The 22,496-nt window shown below is 36.9% G+C and overlaps 1 pseudogene; it reads right to left on the bottom strand.

Annotated features, from left to right (window-relative positions):
- On the bottom strand, positions 1,850-2,249 carry LOC102170867 (annotated as a pseudogene).

Raw genomic sequence — 22,496 nt, 5'->3', positions numbered from 1 at the left:
AGTTTACAATTTGGTGAGTTTGTCAAATGTATACACTCATATGTTCATCAACCCTATCAAGATACAGAATACTTCCATGATAATCCCTTGCCAGTTTCCCTTGTTCGCATTTTATGCACTCTCGCCTCTGGCTTAGGCAATAACTGACATGCTACTACTACGGACTAGGTTTACCTATTCTGTAATAGAATATACATGGGTTCATATAGAGTGTGTTCTTTTGTGCCCTAGGTAGCTCAGCACATTTTTGATATTTGCAAATGCCGTGTGCCTAGTAGTTTCAATTTATTGTTTGGATATGCCACAATTATTTTAAGAAAACGTCAAACAAAATTTTTATCTTAAAGGATAAAAATACTAAATAGGCTATAAAAATAAACACATCATCACATGAACTGCCCAAAATAAATGCAACTTAAGAGCCCAGGGAGAGGATGCTAGGGAATATACCAAACAAACCATTCATTCTAAAAATCACATAATCAAAAGGCTGTATACTTCTAAGCCCATTCTTCAATATGGAAGTACTAAGAGTAATTAAACATAATTAATAGATAAATAGTGAATTTGAGGGGAAAGAGATTGTTTTCTAGGATAATCACATATAAGTAACAAGCTAAAAATTGCATAAAATTCCTTGAAATTTTTTACATAACATTACAAAGTATCTGAGGTATCCACATTGGAGAAAATATGCCCTACCAGTTAAGGAATAGAAAGTTAGTCATAAGGCATTTCCAACTAATGTAGTCAATACTACCATAGTATTAAGCAGACAGAAGGTCCTGCTTTCAAAATGAAATTGCTCCTGCTGCTGTTGCCACTGCTGCTGGTAAGTCGCTTCAGTCGTGTCCGACTCTGTGCGACCCCATAGACGGCAGCCCACCAGGTTCCCCCGTCCATGGGATTCTTCAGGCAAGAACGCTGGAGTGGGTTGCCATTGCCTTCTCCAATGCATGAAAAGTGAAAAGTGAAAGTGAAGTCGCAGAGTCGTGTCCAACTAGTAGCAACCCCGTGGACTGCAGCCTACCAGGCTCCTCTGTCCATGGAATTCTCCAGGCAAGAGTACTGGAGTGGGGTGCCATTGCCTTCTCCGGAAATTGCTCCTATAATCTTTAATAAATGATGTGTGTACTTCAAAGTCTGGGTAACCATAAAGGAGTCATTCCCATAACATGCTTCCATTTAATGTGAAATCAGATGAAAGATGTCCCGAACAACTGCTCAATATCATTTTTTCAGTTAAGCATTAATCAATTTTATGCTCCACTTGTTTAATGTGCTCTTTGAAAACACTTTGTTCCATTGTTGGGTGAATTATTCTATAAGTTTCAATATGACTTATTGATTGATAATTTATTCAAGTTTTTTATAGCCTTGTAATTTTCTGCAAAAATTTCAACCATAATTGTGGATTTGCCTAATTTTGTTTATAGACTTTTTCAATTTTTGCTTCATAAGTTTATGAATCTCTTATTATTAGAGTTTCAGAATTATTATATTTTCATGTTGAGCTGACATTTTTTTATATGAAATGCTCCTTCTCATCTTTATTAATACTCCTAGTTTTGAAGACTTCTCTGTATATTTTTCCATCCTTCTCTTAGACAATCTGTAACTTCACATTTAAAATTCATTTTCTGTAAATAACATACAATTGGATTTAGTTTTAAAATGCAGTATAATATTCTTCGGATTTATTTGAAAAGTTTAGCACATTTATAATTAATCTAATAATTTATATGGCTGTTTTTAAGTATGATCTGGCTATTTGTTTTCAATTTATCCCATATATACATATTTTTTAGTTTTATGGTTTTAACACAAATACAATGTGCACACAAGCTCTCTATTCATTTTCTTTGCTGTGCAGACTGGCATTGGGATTGATGACTCTGATGGCCAGCCAGGTTGCTCTTTCCACAACGGCTCCGAGTTTCTTGGAGGAGACGATGTGAGCAATCACAGCAATGTGTGTTGCACATCAGCAGCATTTCAAGTTTCTTGACGCTGTGGATGAGGAACTGCCAGAAGCCACTGGGCAGCATGTGCTTTGCCTTCTTGTTTCTGCAATAACCAATGTTGGGCATCAAGATCTGGCCCTTGAGTCTTCTGTGCACCTTACTGTCAATTCCACTGGGTTTCTGCCAATTCCATTTAATTCTGACATAATCTGACTGGTACTGGATGGACTTCTTGCTCCTCTTTTTGGTAATCTTTGACTTCATGAGAGGTCTGAGGGTGGCCATGATGCCAAAGAAATGGCTACCACCTCCACAGGCAGCACCAAGGAAAAGAGTGTGCCATATTTTCTGTTATTTGTCTCTGAATTCTATTTAAATATTTTCATTATTCATTTTTCTCTACCATGGTCTTATCTTACTAGCTTAGTTATAATTTTTAAGTTTATACAGTACAAGCTCCAGAATTTGCAATATGCATCTTATCACAGTCTTTCTTCAAATAATATTATGTCCCTTCAGTATAAAAGGAATATTACTATTATTCCCACATCTACTTTTTACTTTTATTGTGAAATAATCTACATCTACCTATGTCATAAGCCCCACAAATTTTTTTTAATTTAAACAATAGCATATTTTAAAGAAATGGATGTTCTGGGATTTGTGCTACTACTATCTTAGCTCACATTTCCTGAAAATGTGAATTTTTTTGGATGATTGGATTTTCCAATTTTTCTTTAATTTTTACTTTTATTTTGCTTTACAATACTGTATTGGTTTTGCCATACATTGACATGAATCAGCCACGGGTGTACATGAGTTCCCTATCCTGAACCCCCCTCCCACCTCCCACCCCATATTATCTCTCTGGATCATTCCTGTGCACCAGCCCCAAGCATCCTGTATCCTGTATCGAACATAGACTGGCGATTCATTTCTTACATGATACCATACATGTTTCAATACCATTCTCCCAAATCATCCCACCCTCTCCCTCTCCCTCAGAGTCCAAAAGACTGTTCTATACATCTGTGTCTCTTTTGCTGTCCTGCATACAGGGTTATCGTTACCATCTTTCTAAATTCCATATATATGTGTTAGTATACTGTATTGATGTTTTTCTTTCTGGCTTACTTCACTCTGTATAATCGGCTCCAGTTTCATCCACCTCATTAGAACTGATTCAAATGTATTCCTTTTAATGGCTGAGTAATATTCCATTGGGTATATGTACCGCAGCTTTCTTATCCATTCATCTGCTGATGGACATTTAGGTTGTTTCCATGTCCTGGCTATTATAAACAGTGCTGCGATGAACATTGGGGTACATGTGTCTCTTTCAATTCTGGTTTCCTTGGTGTGTATGCCCAGCAGTGGGATTGCTGGGTCATAAGGCAGTTCTATTTGCAATTTTTTAAGGAATCTCCACACTGTTTTCCATAGTGGCTGTACTAGTTTGCATTCCCACCAACAGTGTAAGAGGGTTCCCTTTTGAAAATGTGAATTTTTAATAGAAAAGTTGCTAGACAGTGTTCTTGGGACGTTTGCCTGTAAGAATGCGAGAAAGGCAAGATCTGGTAGAAGGAGAAGCTGAATCACAATGTACAGTTGACCCTTGAACAATGAGAGAGTTGTTAACCCTCCACACAGTTGAAAATCGGAGTCTAACTTGTAAATGGCCCTCACTCTGTGTGGTTCCTTCTTATATACTGATCTGCATCCATAGATTCAACAACCTGAATACTATAGTATTTATGACTGAAACATATTCAAATAGAAGTATGTGCATGTTCAGTCACTTCAGTCGTGTCTCTTTGTGACCCTATGGAATGTAGCTCACCAGGCTCTTCTGTCCCTGGGATTTCCCATGCAAGAATACTGGAGTGGGTTGCCATTTTCTCCTCCAAGGGATCTTCTTGACCCAGGGATTGAACCTGCATCTCTTGCATTGGCAAGCATATTCTCTACCACTGAACTACCTGGGAAGCCCAGTGTATATGTATAGCGAGTGACAATCACTCAGTCGTGTCTGACTCTTTGCAAGCCCATGGACTATAGCCCGCCAGGCTCCTCTGTCCATGGAATTCTCCAGGCAAAAATATTGGAGTGGGTTGCCATTTTCTTCTCCAGAGGGTCTTCCTGACCCAGGGATTGAACCCAAGTCTCATGCATTTCTGGCAGACTTTTTATAGTCTGAGCCACCAGGGCATTTGTACATCTATAACTTCTCTTTATACCATGAATTTCTAAAAATCAGGAACAATCTCATTTCCTTTTGATCTTTAGTGACTAGTTAAGGGACAGTTATCAGGTTATATTTAAGGCTTATTTTCTGACTTTGATAAATCTGTCTTATTCATATGTCTCCTTTAATATAAAATGACAAAGCTAGGTTTCCAATCTTATGTTTTTTATATGCTGGTAGCTTGCCAGTATCAAGATTCTGGTAGTGATGAATTAGTCATGTTAAGTGGCAATCCTATTTTACACTCAGAACACTACTGAACTTTATAGCATGTTTCACAAATGTAATGAATTGGATATATATTTAGCTCTTTACTATTTTTTGCTCTAGTTCTACAAGGATAGAGTCTATGTATGTTCTATTGATGACCACAAATCTTATACCTAGTACAATGCCTTGCCTTAAGAAGACACTCAGTTTTGACTTCCCTGGTGGCTCAGACGGTAAAGGGTCTGTCTACAAAGCAGTAGACCTGGGTTCGATCCCTGGGTTGGGAAGATCCCCTGGAGAAGGAAATAGCAGTCCACTCCAAGACTATTGCCTGGAAAATCCCATGGACAGAGGAGTCTGGTAGGCTACAGTCGTTGGGGTCACAGAGTCGGACATGACTGAGCAACTTCCCTTTCACTTTCACACCTATGAAAATGTTGCATTTGCAGATCTATAAAACACCGTTATAGAAAAAAATACAACACTTTATATATTCATCACAGAAGATAAATTTTTGGCAGATTACTTTGGGTATTAACTGCCAATTAAAGAAAAAATCAGTGATTTACATTGAAGTAGCACTTTACCCTTGCCTGGAAAATCCCATGGAGAGAGGAGCCTGGTAGGCTGCAGTCCATGGGGTCGCTACAGGTAGGACACGACTGAGCGACTTCACTTTCACTTTTCAGTCTCATGCACTGGAGAAGGAAATGGCAACCCACTCCAGTGTTCTTGCCTGGAGAATCCCAGGGACGGGGGAGCCTGGTGGGCTGCCATCTCTGGGGTCGCACAGAGTCTGACACAACTGAGGCGACTTAGCAGCAGCAGCAGCATCAGCACTTTAAAAAGAAAGAACCAAGCTTCTCTGAGAAAAAGCATGTAGATTTTGAGGCTAAGATTCTGAGCTAAAAGAACAGTCTTTGTGAGGACTGGGGTAGTTACTGATCAGTTATTAAAATTTCTAAATATTCTAAATATTTAAAGTCCTGAATGCCTTCAGTCAGAATTTAGTCACAAACAACCACATACTTAGAAAACATAGATCCCAAGGAAATAAATGTGACTATGATAAACACAGTTATTTTCTGAAACAAATACCAACACTATCCACACAGAAGAAAAAAGGCAAAGCTCTGTGGAGGATTTTTAAGGTAATACGTTTGGTAAAAGGAAAACAAGAGTTGCATACTAACTTAGACAGTAAATGATAAGAGTACTAACTGTTAGTGGATAAGAAAGTGTTAAGGATTATTACATGTATTAATATGCTATGTTAAATGTGTTATATTTACTTTTTTCAGAAATGCAAAAGAAAAATTTTAAATGAATTAATTTCAGACTTAGTCAATTTCTTGCTGTTAATCATGAAAATCAGCTGCACTCAGAATTGTCCATTCATCCCATCTCTGTTCATTCCTGGATTGAGTCTCTCCTTCAGTTGACAACAAATGAAGCTACGTAATACTGGTTCCTACTAAGAATATATTTGATGGAGGAAACTGGGTCTTATAAACTAAAATCAAGTTTGGCTTACATTATGATAGGAACTCAAACCTCCATTAGCCAAAGGACACTTATAAATACAACGAACCCATCAGGGCCTCTGATAATTGATGACTCAATATGGTGAATTAAATAGGGATGACTCACATTCCAGTAAATCATCATTACTGTGAGCAAACCAGGCTGTAACTTTTCAGTGTTCTTAGAAGAAATTGCTTATTGATCATAAACAAAAATCACAGAATTTGATATAAACATAATGAAATGAGGAGAGAAGTATTCTTCATGTTAAAGGCAGTTGACACTGCCATGGACCTTCTTTTGAAGTAATTCATATCTACTTTAATGGGATTCTCTCCCACAAGAAACATTTTCTAAATCCTGAAATTTACTGTGTTCATTCCCTGTGATGTGTGGCAGGATTTATTTTCTAGAATAATGGCTTTAGGCCCATAGAGTCTTCTTCCGTTTCAGACTTATAACCTCCTTGTTCTTATTTCTTTCTTAGCTTATGATTAAATGGGATAGCACATATAAATCTCCACAATTAATCATTAATTTCTTTTAGGCATTTTCCCTGTGCAGCTTCAAAGTAATTTTCAGACATGTAATATTAAGTACAACAATTTGCCTTTCAAAAATACTAAGCAAAATATGTCCATATTGCTCTACCTCTAAACATATAGATCACAGTTTTTTTTCCCATGAAATTTCTTTTTACATTAGAATTTCATATCAAGTAAAAATAGATGTTTTAATACTAAAACAAGGAGTTAAAAAAAGGTTTAATAAAAACTATGTTTTAATAATGACTCTGCATGCATGGCTCAGTATAGGCTGAGATATGAATGGAAGTCTCCCCTTTACTATCTTAAAAAACAAAACCTATGAATAAAATAAAAATGCTTCGTAGGAAAAGATAACTAGCTTAATAATGAATTGCCTTCTACATAAGGTTTAATTATAAACTACATCAACTTAAAAAAATAATTTATATTTTAGGCAGAAATATATCCATATGAATACGTAATGTGAGCTCAAGTTTTTGTGTTAAATTGTAGAAATATTATCATTTGCAGAAATGATCATCATTTGTTAATGTAGAAATGTAGAAATATTATCATTTGTTAATAAATATTAACACCATAAGGAAGACATCTGTTTAAACTTATAAATTCTAAAAATGACTCAACAATCATTATTTTTAAAATCTTGAACAAGAACCATATTATTATAATTAGCTTTTTTTTTTTTTTTTTTTTGCCATGACATACAGTATATTTGATTTAGCCTTAGGTATAACTGTAGAATAAATATAATACTGGAAGACTTAAATATAGTATTATAAAATATAATTAGAAATAGTATGGAGAATATTTGATGAGAATGAAATAAACACAATCAACCTTATAAACCAATCAGGGAAAAGGATAGAAAGATACAATTATCAAAATTCAGAATGTAAGAAGAATAGTTTTATAGATTCTTTGGACCTAAACTAAGAGACTATTAGGATCAACTTTATATCAGTAAACTAGATTACATAGATAAAATGGAAAAATTTTGCAGAAAACCTACTTATCAAAAATGACATATTGATACAGAAGCTTTTAGTATCATTGTAAGTACTACAGAACTTGAATTAATTAAAAAATCTTTCCACAAACTCCATAGCAGTCCACTGGTGAATTCTATAAAACTTGCAAAAAACAAATACTGCAACTTCATACAAAAAACATGTTTAAAGACTGTAGAGAAACAAACACTTTACAATTTATGTGGTCATCATAACCCTATACAAAAATTTGATAAATACATTTCAATAAAACATTAAACAGATTGAAAAAACAAATCTAAGATGCATATTGAGTTCTAAATTTTAAAAAAAAGTATGTCATGACCAAACTGGGTTTATTTCTAGAATTCAAATTTAGTTTAACATTTTAATATCATATAATACAAGATATTAATGGAATGAAGGAGAAAATTTACATTTATCTCAATAGTTACAAAAAACCCCTCTCAACTCACATTCAGGATGAAAAAGAGAACTAAAAAATAATTCATTCACTCTGCAAAAACTTATTTAAAAATGCAGCTAGGACCATATATCATGGTGAAGTATTGAATTTTCCCTCCTAAAGATCAGTAACACTGCATACATGTCACATATACTGCGGGTTCTAGGCAATGAAATGAGATGATAAAAAATAAATAAAAGATCAGAAAGGAAGAAAACTGTCTCCATATTTGAAAATGACATAACTGCCATTTAATTCTATGCAGATAATTCTTCTAATTTCCAAATCAATTACCTCAACTAATAAGTAAGATAGAAAATTTCCAGGTATAGTCATTATACAAAAAAATCATTTATATAATTGCAGAAAACTGGAAAATTTTTGAGGTGTATTAACAACATTGTCATATAATACACTTGGATAATTTACTTTCAAAAATATAAAAACTTTTCACTGAACATACTGCCAAGACAAAAAAAAAAAGTAGAGAGGTATCTTTTTTATGTATTAGAAGGCTCATTATTCCAATCCCAAAGAAAGGCAATGCCAAAGAATGCTCAAACTACCACACAATTGCACTCATCTCACATGCTAGTAAAGTAATGCTCAAAATTCTCCAAGCTAGGCTTCAGCAATATGTGAACCGTGAACTTCCTGATGTTCAGGCTGGTTTTAGAAAAGACAGAGGAACCAGAGATCAAATTGCCAACATCCACTGGATCATGGAAAAAGCAAGAGAGTTCCAGAAAAACATCTATTTCTGCTTTATTGACTATGCCAAAGCCTTTGACTGTGTGGATCACAATAAACTGTGGAAAATTCTGAAAGAGATGGGAATACCAGACTACTTGACCTGCCTCTTGAGAGACCTAGTGCAGGTCAGGAAGCAACAGTCAGAACTGGACATGGAACAACAGACTGGTTCCAAATAGGAAAAGGAGTACGTCAAGGCTGTATATTGTCACCCTGCTTATTTAACTTCTATGCAGAGTACATCATGAGAAATGCTGGACTGGAAGAAACACAAGCTGGAATCAAGATTGCCAGGAGAAATATCAATAACCTCAGATATGCAGATGACACCACCTTACAGCAGAAAGTGAAGAGGAACTAAAAAGCCTCTTGATGAAAGTGAAAGAGGAGAGTAAAAAAGTTGGCTTAAAGCTCAACATTCAGAAAACGAAGATCATGGCCTCTGGTCCCATCACTTCGTGGGAAATAGATGGAAACAGTGTCAGACTTTATTTTTTGGGGCTCCAAAATCACTGCCGATGGTGATTGCAGCCATGAAATTAAAAGACGTTTACTCATTGGAAGGAAAGTTTTGACCAACTTAAGACTGCATATTCAAAAGCAGGCACATTACTTTGCCAACAAAGGTCCGTCTAGTCAAGACTATGGTTTTTCCAGTAGTCATGTATGGATGCGAGAGTTGGATTGTGAACAAAGCTGAGCGCCGAAGAATTGATGCTTTTGAACTGTGGTGTTGGAGAAGACTCTTGAGAGTCTCTTGGACTACGAGGAGGTCCAACCAGTCCATTCTAAAGGAGATCAGTCCTGGGTGTTCTTTGGAAGGAGTGATTCTAAAGCTGAAACTCCAGTACTTTGGCCACCTCATGCGAAGAGTTGATTCATTGGTAAAGACTCTGATGCTGGGAGGGATTGGGGGCAAGAGGAGAAGGGGATGACAGAGGATGAGATGGCCGGATGGCATCACCGACTGGGATGGATGTCAGTTTGAGTAAACTCTGGGAGCTGATGATGGACAGGGAGGCCTGGCATGCTGCGATTCATGTGGTCACAAAGAGTCGGACACGACTGAGCAACTGAACTGAACTGATAATTAAAAACACAAATCGTGCCAAAATGCAATACAAATCCAATCAATAATCCCAGCTGTTTTGTAAAATTTGACAAGCTAAATCTATTTTTTAAATAATTTTTTAATTTATTTTTAATATAAATTTGTTTAATTGGAGGCTAATTACAATATGGTATTGGTTTCACCATACATCGACATTGATCTGCCATGGGTGTACATGTGTTCCTATCCTGAACCACCCTCCCACCTTCCTCCCCATCTCATCCGTCTGGTCATCCAAGCGCACCATCCCCGAGGATCCTGTATCATGTATGGAACCTAGACTAGCAATTCATTTCACATATGATAATATACATATTTCAATGCCATTCTCCCAAATCATCCCAACCTCACTCTCTCCCACAGAGTCTGAAAGACTGTTCTATACATCTGTGTCTCTTTTGCTGTCTCGCATACAGGGTTATTGTTACCATCTTTCTAAATTCCATACATATGCATTAGTATACAGTATTGGTGTTTTTATTTCTGGATTACTTCACTCTGTATAATTGGCTCCTGTTTCATCCACCTCATTAGAACTGATTCAAATGTATTCTTTTTAATGGCTGAGTAATACTCCATTGTGTATATGTACCACAGCTTTCTTATCTATTTATCTGCTGATGGACATCTAGGTTGTTTCCATGTCCTGGCTATTATAAACAGTGCTGTGATGAACATTGGGGTACACGTGTCTCTTTCAATTCTGGTTTCCTCAGTGTGTGCACTCAGCAGTGGGATTGCTGGGTTATATGGCAGTTCTATTTCCAGCTTTTTAAGGAATCTCCACACTGTTTTCCATAGTGGCTGTACTAGTTTGCATTCCCCCCAACAGTGTAAGAGGGTTCCCTTTTCTCCACACCCTCTCCAGCATTTATTGCTTGTAGACTTTTGGATAGCAGCCATTCTGACTGGTATGAAATGGTACCTCATTGTGGTTTTGATTTGCATTTCTCTGATAATGAGTGGTGTTGAGCATCTTTTCATGTGTTTGTTAGCCATCTGTATGTCTTCTTTGGAGAAATGTCTGTTTAGTTCTTTGGCCCATTTTTTTTTTGGGTCAGAGAAGAAGAAAGAAAAATGAATTAAAAGAAATGAGTACAATCTCAGAGACCTCTGGGACAATGTTAAATGCCCCAACATTTGAATCATAGGAGTCCCAGAAGAAGAAGACAAATAGAAAGACCATGAGAAAGTACTTGAGGAGATAATATTTGAAAACTTTCCTAAAATGGGGAAGGAAATAGTCACCCAAGTCCAAGAAACCCAGAGAGTCCCAAACAGGATAAACCAAAGGAGAAACACCCCAAGACACATATTAATCAAATTAACAAAGATCAAACACAAAGAACAAATATTGAAAACAGCAAGGGAAAGACAACAAATAACACACAAGGGGATTCCCATAAGGATAACAGCTGATCTTTCAATAGAAACTCTGCAGGCCAGGAGGAAATGGCAGGACATACTTAAAGTGATGAAAGAAAATAACTTACAGCCCAGATAGCAAGGATCTCATTCAAATATGAAGGAGAAATCAGAAGCTTTACAAACAAGCAAAAGCTGAGAGACTTCAGCACCACCAAACCATCTCTCCAACAAATTCTAAAGGATCTTCTCTAGACAGGAAACACAGAAAGGGTATATAAACTTGAACCCAAAACAATAAAGTAAATGGCAACAGGATCATACTTATCAATAATTACCTTAAATGCAAATGGGTTGAATGTCCCAACCAAAAGACTGGCTGAATGGATACAAAAATAAGACCCCTTATATATGTTGTCTACAAGAGACTCACCTCAAAACAAGGGACACATACAGACTGAAAGTGAAGGGCTGGAAAAAGATATTCCATTCAAATAGAGAACAAAAGAAAGCAGGAGTAGCAATACTCATATCATATAAAATAGACTTTAAAAGAAAGGCTGTGAAAAGAGACAAATAAGGACACTACATAATGATCAAAGGATCAATCCAAGAAGAATATATAACAATTATAAATATATACACATCCAACATAGGAGCACCACATCATGTAAGACAAATGCTACAAGTATGAAAGGGGAAATTAACAGTAACACAATAATAGTGGGAGACTTTAATACCCCACTCACACCTATGGATAGATCAACTAAACAGAAAATTAACAAAGAAACACAAACTTTAAATGATACAACAGACCAGTTAGTCCTAATCAATATCTATAGGACATTTCACCCCAAAACAATGCATTTCACCTTTTCCTCAAGCACACACAGAACCTTCTCCAGGACAGATCACATCCTGGGCCATAAATCTAGCCTTGGTAAATTCAAAAAAACTGAAGTCATTCCAAGCATCTTTTCTGACCACAATGCAGTAAGATTAGATCTCAATTACAGGAGGAAAACTATTAAAAATTCCAACATATGGAGGCTGAACAACACACTGCTAATTCTAAAATTTACATGAAAACATGAAGGGCTTACAATTACCTAAACAATTTCGGAAAAGAAAATAAGGAGCAAAGTTAGAGGACTAATGACATGGATTTAAAGTTTCGTGTAGCACTATAATAAGCAAGACAAAGGCACTGGCTTAAAGAGAGGCAAATAGATCAATGGAACAGAAAGGTGACCAGAAATTGGCCTATATTTAAAATTCCAATTGAATAAAATAATTTAGCAGTGTGTGGACGCAAAATCTTTAAATCAAACGATGCTGAAGCAACTAGATATCAGTAATTGGGGAGAGTAGACAAAGATCTTGACTCAACTCACATCAAATTCAGAAACATAAATTTAAGGTGTACTACAGGCATTTTCCAGACAGTCTAGTGATTAAGACTTTGCCTTCAAATGCAGCCAGTGGGGAGGTTCGATGTCTGGTCAGGGAGCTAAGATCCACATGACTTGAGGCCTAACAGTCAAAATATACAAAATAGAAACAAAGGCTTCCCTGGTGGCTAAGTGGTAAAGAATCTGCCTGTGAATTCAGGAGACACAGGTTCAATCCCTATTTCCAGAAAATCACACATGCCACAGAGCAACTAAACCAGTGTGCCAAAACTACTCAGCCTGCACTCTAGAGCCTGTGGTCTGTGACAACAGAAGCCACTGCAATGAGAAGCCCCCACACTGTAACTGGTGAGTAGCCCCAGCTTGCCACAACTGGAGAAAAGCCTAAGCAACAAAGACCCAGCACAGCCAAAAATAAACAATTAAAAGAAAAAAAGAAACAATATTGTAACAAATTCAATAAAAACTAAAAATTATTCACATCAAAAAAAAAACAGATGTACTATACTACAGTTCTAAACATAAAAGCTAAAATTATAATGCCCTAGATGAAATGATGTGGAAATACATTTATGACAAGAAAGTAGGTAAATATATCTTTAATAGGACACAGGAAAAGAATAATTTGAAAAGGAAGAGAATAAACTAACCATCAAAATTCTTAAAAAACTGTTAATCATAGGATACTGTACCAATTGAAGTAACAACTGCAGATGAGGAAAAAACACAGCAAACATATATCTGATAAAATTGTTATATCCAAAATACATAAAATAATTCTACAATGTGATGTTTAAAGCAAATAATCCAATAAAAAGCAGGAAAACTACTATAGATACTTTACAAGGGAAGGTATATGAATGCTAAATAATCCTAGGAAAAAATGTTCAATGCTTTTAATCATAGAAATTTAAATTAAATATACTACACACCCACTAAAATGGTAATTCAGTTCAGTCAGTTGTGTCTGATTCTTTGATCCCATGAACCACAGCTCGCCAGGTTTCCCTGTCCATCACCAACTCCCAGAGTTCACCCAAACTCATGTCCATTGAGTCAGTGATGCCATCCAACCATCTCATCCTCTGACGTCCCCTTCTCCTCCTGCCTGCAATCTTTCCCAGCATCAGGGTCTTTTCAAATGAGTCAGCTCTTCGCATCAGGTGACCAAAGTATTGAAGTCTCAGCTTCAACATCAGTCCTTCCAATGAACACCCAGGACTGATCTCCTTTAGGATGGACTGGTTTGATCTCCTTGCAGTCCAAGGGACTAAGGCTAACTTTATTTTAAAATTTTTAACAGAACAACAACTCAAGAATTGTCAAGAATGAGAAGTACACAAACTCTCACACATCTCTGGTGAAAGTAAAATAATTAAAAAATCTTTGAAAAACTGCAATTTCTTTAAAAGTTAAACAGATACCTACTTTATGACCCAGAAATTCTAATCCTGTTTATCCAAAAGAAATGAAGATGTACGTTTACAAAAAAAAAAAAAAAAAAAAAACTTGTACAAAATATGCATAGAAATGTCCATAGCCAAAACCTAATAAAAACAACCCCAATGGCCATCAACAGAAAAATACATGAACAAATTGACTGGGGTATGATTATATTATGGAATACTATCCAGCAACAAAAATGAACAAATTACTTACACATAAAACAACATGATTGTATAAATAATCTCAAAGACACGTTGAGGAAAAGATGTTGAATACAGAAGAGTACATTCTTGATTCGATTTATATAAAATTCTAGAAGACTCAAAACTAATCTATAGTGAAAAAACTCAGAGAAGTGAGTGGATATTGAGTCTCAGGGACTTGAAAATTTCTTCCTTAAATTCTTTTTCTATTTTCTCATTATTAGTGTATAGGAATGCAAGGGCTTTCTGTGTGTTGATTTTATATTCTGCAACTTTACTATATTCATTGATTAGCTCTAGTAATTTTCTGGTGGAGTCTTTAGTGTTTTCTATGTAGAGGATTATGTCATCTGCAAACAGTGAGAGTTTTACTACTTCTTTTCCGATTTGGATTCCTTTTATTTCTTTTTCTTCTCTGATTGCTGTGGCCAAAACTTCCAGAACTATGTTGAATAGTAGTGGTGAATGAAAGAATAAAATACATAGGTATATATCTACCTAAAGAAACTAAAGACCTATATATAGAAAACTATAAAACACTGGTGAAAGAAATCAAAGAGGACACTGATAGATGGAGAAATATACCATCTTCATGGATTGGCAGAATCAATATAGTGAAAATGAGTATACTACCCAAAGCAATCTACAGATTCGATGCAATCCCTATCAAGCTACCAATGGTATTTTTCACAGAGCTGGAACAAATAATTTCACAATTTGTATGGAAACACAAAACACCTCAAATAGCCAAAGCAATCTTGAGAAACAAGAATGGAACTGGAGGAATCAACTTGCCTGACTTCAGGCTCTACTACAAAGCCACAGTCATCAAGACAGTATGGTACTGGCACAAAGACAGACATATAGATCAATGGAACAAAATAGAAAGCCCAGAGATAAATCCACACACCTATGGACACCTTATCTTTGACAAAGGAGGCAAGAATATACAATGGATTAAAGACAATCTCTTTAACAAGTGGTGCTGGGAAAACTGGTCAACCACTTGTGAAAGAGTGAAACTAGATCACTTTCTAACACCACACACAAAAATAATCTCAAAAAGGGTTAAAGATCTAAATGTAAGACCAGAAACTATAAAACTCCTAGTGGAGAACATAGGCAAAACACTCTCCGACATAAATCACAGCAGGATCCTCTATGATCCACCCCCCAGAATACTGGAAATAAGAGCAAAAATAAACAAATGGGACCTAATTAAAATTCAAAGCTTCTGCACAACAAAGGAAACTATAAGCAAGGTGAAAAGACAGCATTCTGAATGGGAGAAAATGATAGCAAATGGAGCAACTGACAAACAACTAATCTCAAAAATATACAAGCAACTTATGCAACTCAATTCAAGAAAAATAAATGACCCAATCAAAAAATGGGCCAAAGAACTAAATAGACATTTCTCCAAAGAAGACATACAGATGGCTAACAAACACATGAAAAGATGCTCAACATCGCTCATTATCAGAGAAATGCAAATCAAAACCACAATGAGGTACCATTTCACGCCAGTCAGAATGGCTGTGATCCAAAAGTCTACAAGCAATGAATGCTGGAGAGGGTGTGGAGAAAAGGGAACCCTCTTACACTGTTGATGGGAATGCAAACTAGTATAGCCACTATGGAGAACAGTGTGGAGATTCCTTTAAAAAAGGGAAATAGAACTGCCTTATGACCCAGCAATCCCACTGCTGGGCACGCACACTGAGGAAACCAGAATTGAAAGAGACACATGTACCCCAATGTTCATCGCAGCACTATTTATAATAGCCAGAACATGGAAGCAACCTAGATGTCCATCAGCAGACGAATGGATAAGAAAGCTGTGGTACATACACACAATGGAGTTTTACTCAGCCATTAAAAAAATACATTTGAATTGGTTCTAATGAGGTGGATGAAACTGGAGCCTATTATACAGAGTGAAGTAAGCCAGAAAGAAAAACATCAATACAGTATACTAATGCATATGTATGGAATTTAGAAAGATGTAACGATAACCCTGTATGCGAGACAGCAAAAGAGACACAGATGTATAGAACAGTCTTTTGGACCCTGTGGGAGAGGGAGAGGTTGGGATGATTTGGGAGAATGGCATTGAAACATGTATACTATCATGTAAGAAATGAATCACCAGTCTAGGTTCAATGCAGGGTGCAGGATGCATGGGGCTGGTGCCCTGGGATGATCCAGAGGGATGGTGCGGCATGGGGGGCAGGGGTGGGTGGGAGGGGGTTTCAGGATTGGGAACACGTGTACACCCGTGGCAGATTCATGTTGATGTGTGGCAAAACCAATACAATATTGTAAAGTAAAAAATAATAATAATAATAAATTTTTTTAAAAAAAGAAAATTTTCTGAAATAATGGAAATGTCATGTATCTTGACAAGGTTGTACATTTATGAAACTCACCAAATTATTAATAAACACTAAGAATTTGTGCATTTTCTATGATTGATGAACCTATAATGACAAATCACAATCACCCAAGTTCATCAGAGTTCACTCATGTAGATTCTATGGGTTTGGACAAATGTATAATTATGTGCATCCATCATTAAAGTATCATACAGAGTATTTTTTACTGCTCGAAAAATTTCCTGTGTTCCATGTAGTCATCTGTACTCCAAATCCTTAACAACCACAAATCCTTTAACTATCTATATAGCTGTGCCTTTTTTTAATATAAGGAGTAATAGAAAATGTTGCGCTTATGGGAATTATTCAACAAATAAGAAAAACAAAATAATGATATAAGGCAGAGTTGGAGACAGCTACTGGAGTGCTATCCTTAAGCAGATAAGGCAAGATGTACTCTAGCTCACAAGTAGAAGAATTTCCTTTGGACATAAATAAGTACTCGTGGATCCTCTGTCATAATAGATGGAAAGGCAGACTATGTAGGTATAGATACCTGTAGATGGCAAGACTAGGAGTGGGAGTCTGTGAAAGTTTTCTCCTGACAGCTTCAGTTGGCACAGTGAAGTAGTAATCAAACTCAACCTCTGAGAATGAGTTGAGAGGACACGTACTAATGATGTGAAGAGAAAGGAGAATATATGAGTGGAAGAGTGAAATAAAGTAAGAGTTTTAGAAAGCATTAAAGGCTTATTTGCTCTTCTTGTTCATGAATTTATAGTGGAATGAAGGTGTGTAGTTATGTGTTCCTAAGTCATATCCAATTTCATTCTGTGTGTGTGTGTGTAAACTTGAAGAGTTAGATTTAGGCATAGATGTAGTTAAGCCCAAGATTTCCCAGGTGGCTCAGCAGTCAAGAACCCACCTGCCAATGCAGAAGACGTAGGAGAGACAGTTTCAATTCCTGGAAAAGATCTCCTGGAGTAGGAAACAGCAACCAGCTCCAGTATTCTTGCCTGGAAAATTTCATGGACAGAGGAGCCTGGCAGGCTACAGTCCACGGGGTCACAAAGAGTCAGACATGACTGAGCAACTAACACTTTCACTTTTCATATTTTTAGCTAATATATATTAAGCATTTATTAGATGCCAAGCAATGTAAATGTGTTATCACTTCAGTCACTCAGTCGTGTCCGACTCTTTGCGACCCCATGAATTGCAGTACACCAGGCCTCCCTGTCCATCACCAATTCCCAGAGTTCACTCAAACTCACGTCCATCGAATCGGTGATGCCATCCAGCCATCTCATCCTGTCGTCCCCTTCTCCTCCTGCCCTCAATCCCTCCCAGCATCAGAGTCTTTTCCAATGAGTCAACTCTTTGTATGAGGTGGCCAAGTATATGTGTATATATATGTGTTTTAAATCAGTTAATTCAAACATTATGAAGTACATGTGATTTTCATCCCTATTTTACAAATGACAAAACTGAAAGACAAGGTTAAATACTCTTAGCTAAGATCACAACACTAGTAGGTGTTTAAATTTAGGATTTCATGCCAGAGAATCTGGCTCTGTAGACCTTGTATTTACCTATAAGACAATGACGATAATGACAAATAGCAATTTTTCATTTGTGTATGTGTGGTCTGTCTTAATAGAGTTTCATTTTCATAAATTAAATGTTGACCTAAAATAAATCAAAAACAAACAAAGAATTTAACTGAAAAAGAAAAAGATGCTCACTTAGGGAATTTCTACAACAGTGCACAGAATGAGAAAATTATCTTGTTCTACTTTAATTCTCAGTCTTTAACTGAACACCTGGATTTATCACTTTACATTTTCGAGGATGAAAATGATGTATTTAATGAATTCAGTTATTTCCTCTTGACAGATTTTAACTATGGAATGATTAAAAAAACATTCATTTTTTTACCTGCTAATTACAGCTATTAGGCAGAATAGAAACACTTACCACTTCAGAAACACAATTAAGGAATGTTTTTGACAACAATAATGCTTCCAAGCCCATTCTGAAGGTTCCAGAAAAACATCTATTTCTGCTTTATTGACTATGCCAAAGCCGTTGACTGTGTGGATCACAATAAACTGTGAAAAATTCTGAAAGAGATGGGAATACCAGACCACCTGACCTCCTCTTGAGAAACCTATATGCAGGTCAGGAAGCAACAGTTAGAACTGGACATGGAGCAACAGACTGGTTCCAAATAGGAAAAGGAGTACGTCAAGGCTGTATATTGTCACCCTGCTTATTTAACTTATATGCAGAGTACATCATGAGAAACACTGGGCTGGAAGAAGCACAAGCTGAAATTAAGACTGCTGGGAGAAATATCAATAACCTCAGATACACAGATGACACCACCCTAATGGCAAAAAGGGAAGAGGAGCTAAAAAGCCTCTTGATGAAAGTGAAAGAGAACAGTGAAAAAGTAGGCTTAAAGCTCAACAGTCAGAAAACTAAGATCATGGCATCCAGTTCCATCACTTCATGGCAAGTAGATGGGGAAATAGTGGAAACAGTGGCTGACTTTATTTTTCTGGACTCCAAAATCACCGCAGACGGTGATTGCAGCCATGAAATTAAAAGATGCTTACTCCTTGGAAGGAAATTTATGACCAACCTAGACAGCATATTAAAAGCAGAGACATTACTTTGTCAACAAAGGTCCGTCTAGTCAAGGCCATGGTTTTTCCAATGGTCATGTATGGATGTGAGAGTTGGACTATAAAGAAAGCTGAGTGCTGAAGAATTGATGCTTTTGAATTGTGGTGTTGGAGAAGACTCTTGAGAGTCCCTTAGACTGCAAGGCGATCCAACCAGTCCATCCTACAGGAGATCAGTCCTGGGTGTTCATTGGAAGGACTGATGTTGAAGCTGAAACTCCAATACTTTGGCCACCTGATGCGAAGAGCTGACTCATTTGAAAAGTTCCAGATGCTGGGAAAGATTGAGGGCAGGAGGAGAAGGGGACGACAGAGGATGAGACGGTTTAATGGCATGGGTATGCGTTAACTCTAGGAGCTGGTGATGGACAGGGAGGCCTGGCATACTGCGGTTCATGGAGTTGCAAATAGTCGGACACGACCGAGAGACTGAACTGAACTTACTCAGAATAAAATCCAAAGTGCTAAAAATCACTACAAGATTCCACACAACCTGACATAACCCTTACAACAATGAGCCCCATCTCCCATTACTCTTCCCTCACTTACTCTAAGCCAAACAACTTTTCCACACTTGACACAGGGTCCTCCGTCATATACTTTCCTTTCCTGAAATCGTTTTCTCACAGATCACACAAATCTGGCTCCACAAATTCCTTTGGATATGTTCAAATGTCACGTTATCAAGTGCTCAATAAAATAGCATCTTTACAACCCTGGCTTTCCAACCTTCGTCATTTCCTATTTCCCATATACCACTGTATTTTTCTCCAGATATTTTACAACGTAATATTTTGCCATTTGCAACAATCTGGTTGGACGTGGAGGGCACTGTGCTGAGTGAAATATGTTGGACAGAGAAAGACAAATACTGTATGATATCACTTATATGTGGAATCTAAAATATACAACAACTAATGCCTCACAGACACAGAGGACAAACTAGCGGTTACTACTGGGGAGAGAAAAGCACAGAGGGGCAACATAGGGGTAGGCGAGTAAAAAGTACAAACTTATGTATAAAATATGCCACAAGCATATACTGTACAATATATATCCAATATAGCCAATATTTTATAGTTACTTTGAGTACAATATAACATTTAAAAATTGTGAATCTCTATATTATACATCTGTAACTTGCAACCCCTCACTCTGAAAAAAAGACATATTCTATAGTTGATATTAAATTTGTATTTACTTGATCTGCCTATTTCCATCAGAATGCAAACACTGTTTTTTTCCTACGTATTATTATATCCCAGTTCTAAGAATAGTACCTTAGCCTAGTAGACAGTGCTTAAATATTTTTTGAATCCATTAATTAATGTTATAGAGCTGGTAGCCTGTCTTCTTGAAATTCTAACAGATTTGTTTCTTCTAAAATTAATATACTTCTCAAGTAATCAAATATATTTATTCTCTCAAATTTCTTCTACTCATCTAACTGTGTAAACATTTGGTTACTGTGTCTTTGTCACTCCCAGCAAACGTTGGAATTTTAGCCATTAATATGGACAGAACAACAGATATTCAAATACATTGTCTTCTCAAATAAAACACAGGAATTAAAAATAAAAAACCAGGTTAATGTGCAGGTTAATCATCTTATCATAAGGGGTTACACATTCATTTATAAAAATCTATTTATCTGAGTGCTGATGTAATTGAAAGAAAACACACAAATGAAACAGAACAGTAGCAACAAAACCATTACTCCCAGTTCCACAACTTCTGAGGAGTTATTCTGAACACACAAAAAATATTTCTGCTGCAATCCAACCAGGTTCCTAAAAATCTCTTTGGGTTAATGAGTACTCTCTTAACTTCTACGTTTTAGTAGGAAGCTTGGTAGAGATGGGTCTTTATTGAAGAAAATATCCCAAAAAGGGTCTTACTGGTCAAGTGCTGTATATCATAAAGTGACAGTAATGGGGTTGAAGGCAGCTAGAAGGGGAGAATAAAGGTCCTAAACAGAATTGGCTGAGAAGCTGGCTGTAATTTGGATAAGGAAGGAAAAAGGAAAAGTGGGATCTAATCAAAGAGAAATCTCCCCTTGTGCATTATCAAATGTGAAAATTTAGGTCACTGTCATATAAACTATAAAGTAAAGTGAGTGCTGGCATGCGAGCCAGACTAAACTCCTCCACCATCTCTCCTTACTTTTCGTAAAACATCGTAGACTTCAGAAGTCTTGTGCTGCTTGTGCTTTGGCGAGAACAGAACAGGTGCAGTGTTCAGTCTGAGCAGAAAAGCTGTGAAGAGCATCAGGTCCAGGGGACAGAATGCAGACAGATCAGTGACCATGGGCAAGGGGAGCAGCTGGAAGTGAGGAGAAATATACACTTCACAGAGACTTTGCAAAGAAGCTGGCTTTTCCCACAATGTGAAGGAGATTAGAGGGAGGTTATTCAGGGTGACAAAACAAATCCAGAGGATCTGGGAACTCCCAAGCAACCTAAGTTTGGCTTACACAGAAGATGGGCTTACACACTGAGTCCTCCAGTTATTCCAATGTTTGGACTTGGAAAAATAATAAACAGACTGCATTAGCCTAGTAACTCACAAAACTCCTCTTACTGAAATGCACAGTTAATTCCTTGACAGTTTGTCTTCCTCTTTCTACAAAGTATGTGGCTCTCCTTTTCAGTTTTGCCTGGACTTACAGAAAGTTACAAGTTAAATTTTACATTGAAGCAATGAAAATGTGGGACATAATATCCACTCAATATTAGTTGAACGAGTGAAGAAGATAACAGCAAGATATTAAACTGGATCTATTGTAAATTCAAGGATCATGGCTCTGTAGGAGAAAGTACAGAGGGCCTGAACGTTTCAGATTATAAGAAGACTCAAGGAAGTAATTTCTCTTAAGTTGAGATAACTGCTTCCAGAAGAGACTGAAAGGGAATACCTTAGGGTGTCTTTCAGTAATTTAATATCTAGGTTATCTCAGCCAGAACCTCTAGTTAAAGTGAAAAGCGAAAGTTAGTCATGTCTGACTCTCCGCGCCCCCACAGACTGTACTGTCCATGGAATTCTCCAGGCCAGAATACTAGAGTGGGTAGCCTTTCCCTTCTCCAGGGGATCCTCCCAACCCAGGGATCAAACCCAGGTCTCCCACACTGCAGGTGGATTCTTTACCAGCTGAGCCACAATGGAAGCCCAGTATCTCTAGCAGGTAATGTTAGCAGATCT

Source organism: Capra hircus, chromosome 7 (genome assembly GCF_001704415.2).
Source record: "Capra hircus breed San Clemente chromosome 7, ASM170441v1, whole genome shotgun sequence".
Lineage (NCBI taxonomy): Eukaryota > Metazoa > Chordata > Mammalia > Artiodactyla > Bovidae > Capra > Capra hircus.
Note: the sequence above shows the minus strand (reverse complement) of the source record. Positions and strands in the feature narration are given on the sequence as shown.